This window comes from Peromyscus maniculatus, chromosome 23, assembly GCF_049852395.1.
Source record: "Peromyscus maniculatus bairdii isolate BWxNUB_F1_BW_parent chromosome 23, HU_Pman_BW_mat_3.1, whole genome shotgun sequence".
Lineage (NCBI taxonomy): Eukaryota > Metazoa > Chordata > Mammalia > Rodentia > Cricetidae > Peromyscus > Peromyscus maniculatus.
In genome coordinates, this window is record NC_134874.1 from 29887835 (window position 1) to 29891066 (window position 3232).

The window sequence follows — 3232 nt, forward strand, 5'->3', positions numbered from 1 at the left end:
TGAACAATGATAAATTGTTGTATTACATTATTCCTTACCGCCTGGATATTTTTGATGGTCCTTTTTGCCTCCGGCTCTGTGTGGCCCTGGGTGGGAAAGGGAGGGGTGATACCTTATTCCTCTGGAATTGGTGACAAGGCAGTGGATCCTGATGTCCTCTGGAGCTTGAGAGTGAGAGGCCCTGTTTGTTTCACTGTATATGAAGAGAGATTTTTCTGGGATGGAGGTGAGATAAAAGGTTTTAGGTGAGACAGGTGGACCCAGTGAGGAAAGCCCTCGAGTTTAGCAGCTGTGGGGGTTACAAGAATTACCTTGAAGGGTCCCTGCCACTTAGGGGAAAGGGGTAAAGGGCGCTGGCCTGGAGGAAAGAGAAGAACCTGATCCCCAATGTGTATTGGAGATGGGCAAGGATTGTCACACGGCTGAGGCAGTGAGCAGTCCGCATAGCTCCATAGAATAGACCTTAGGTGACATAAAAGAGGAGTTAACAGGCTATCTGGAACAGTTGGAGGCTTGGAAAAAAAGACCTGGTGTTAGAACTGGTCTGAGGAGATATTTAACTTTTCCTGACGGTGGGCATATGGGTAAAATCGAGCTGTAGCCCTGGGGAGGTGGGAAGCCTCCAGCATGGCCATTATATGGCCTGAGTTAGACACGGATCCTCCTTTTGCTGTGAGAAGTCCACGCTCCCTCCAAATAACAGTGTGGGACAGGAGGATATGAAAAGCATATTTGGAGTCTGTAGCGTTAGTGGCTAGGAGGAGAAGTAGGAGAGCTGCTGGCATGTCTGGGAGAAGGCGAATGTGTGGAGCAAAAGAAATGGACGCTCCTATCTTAGCTAGGAGATCCCTCCCCATTAAAGGTACAGGGCAGCTTGGCACCACTAAGAATGTGTGTGAGAGAGGGATGCCTCTGAAAATACAATTAAATGGCGGTGTCTGATGAGGCAGGTAAGGCTGTCCTCTGTACCCGACAATAAAGGAGAGGTGGCATCCCAAAACTCCCAGGACTGAGTCAGTGGCTCTGGTGTCCAGAAGGAAAGAAACAGATCACTTCCCTGCTGCGTTCTGGGTTCCCTGCCATGTCTGTAGCCAAGCCTAGGTCTGTTGGAGGTCTTAGCTTGATGTACCCATGCATCTTGGTGCCTGGGGGCAGTCAGCTGACTCTGTCTTTCTAGGCGGCACTTTTAACAAGGCTGTTGATGGCCTGGCAGGGCATTCGGTAGCCCGTGGCCTTTTCCTCATTTAAAACAGGGACCCAACAGCTTTTGGAAGTCAGTGAGTGCCAGCACTTGGCAATTTTGTTTTCGGGCTTTTATCTCTTCCCTGGCACACCTTAAATGCCACAGGTGACTCTTTTGCCCGTGGGGTCAGGAGCCTTGCTCTCCAGATGCTTAAGTTTTAGTCAGGTAGGTCTGGGGAACAAGAGACAGATTTTCGTCCTTATCCTGAATTATTTACTGGTTTTAGGGCAGCCTTACAGAGGCCTGTCAGGAGACAGGTAATAAACCTATCTCTGGCTAGACAGCCACTCTGGGTGTTGTAGTCCCATTGTGGCTCTCGGTCAGGAACCGCTTCAGCTCCTGGGGGATGTGAAAGGTTAGTTTGATGAATTTCGTCTGTATGAGTCCTAGCCTGCTCCCATACACACCTGAGCTCCTCAGGAAGTCATGAAAGGTGAGACTATAAGATTGAGTTATATATTGAAACTGTTTAATAAAGGAAGCAGAATTAGATGTATAAGAACCCAGCTTACTTTGTATCTGAGAGAGTTCTGTTAGAGAGAGAGGATGGAACATGAATTTTAATTATTGGTTCCTTAGCAAGATCTAGAGTCAGAGATTCCGAGTCAGAGAATCCTCTGGTTTACGTACAGCTAGGAGCATATGAGCAGGAAAGAAGGAAAAGAGAAGAGACAGGTTAGCGTTGAGAAAGAAGAAAGCAACTCTTTCCATTTGCCTGAATGCCAACAGTGATTGGATAGCTCCCGTGAAATATCGGGATCTAAGGAGCCGCTCGGCGGCTCTTTGTTATTTTTTAAAGCATACTTTGGCCACTTTTTTGAACATAAACGAGTTAGCTTAGAAATCTTTACGTAAGGCATTAAACTGAGAGGTTTTAAAGCTTCAACAAGACAGCCTAACGGAGAGGAAGGACTAACAGGGTTGGAAGCCTTGTTTCCCATGTCTGCAGCGGAGGCAGAAAAATAATAATAAAAAATAAACGTGATCCGGAGCCAAGGCCCCAGGCGTCCCAAAGGCCAAGGGCGGATACCGGGCGCAGGCTGCTCCTTGACTCGTCAGCCACAGAAGCAGGGGCCCCCTCCACGGTGAGGAAAGGATTCCCCGGGAATCCAGACAATGTTTGCCCCTTCGTCAAGGAGATGGATATGCCGGGCTCACGTGGCTCCCAGGACGCACCAACGGTGGTGGCCCTAACTTGAGAAATATCTCAGGCTGCAGACATGGGAGATGGCTAGAAAAGTTAGGCCTGCGATAGGGGCCAACCGTAGCCAATGAAGACCGTGGTCGGGGGTTCCCCGGTCTCAAGAACACGTGTGAGGCGCCGGACGATCAACGGTCGTTCTCACAGATTCAGGAAACCGTTTACACTGGCCGAAAAATGGGGGGACTCACCAATCGAAGAAAGCGGTGTTGGATGCAATTTGGATGCAGTTCAGGCGAATGGAGAGCGGTCTGTCGCGTACGGAGCAGATTCCCCGGTTTGCGGGCTTCCAGGTGCAGGGCACCCGGAAGCGCCCGCTCGGTTTCGGCACCAAAATGTTAATTATTTAGCTGCGTTGTGTTCTTACCCTGCAAGGAAGTGTCACAAAACACGACAGAATCCGCTTATACGAGTTTATTAGAGTTAAAGGTACAGAGTGCACAGGCCTGTGGGAGAGACACGTGCGTGGAGAAGAAGAGAGGAGAGAAGAGAGAGAGCCGGGAATATGGCGCTCTGCTTTAAAAACCGGCTGGGGGCGTGGCCAGGTCACGTCACTACTCCACACATGTGCGTAGATCACATGGTCACGTTGCGCGCTTATGTGGCCATGTAACGTCACGGATCCTGGTCACGCGAGACGCCTTGACCCGGAAATGGCTATCTTGACTTGGAATTGGCTAGGCGGAAGTGTCTGCCTGGTATATACGACCGTGGGGGCATGTTGTGAACCCTTCAGAGGATCTTAGAGGGTCAGAAGTTATGGGTCACATGAATGACTCTTAATTAGA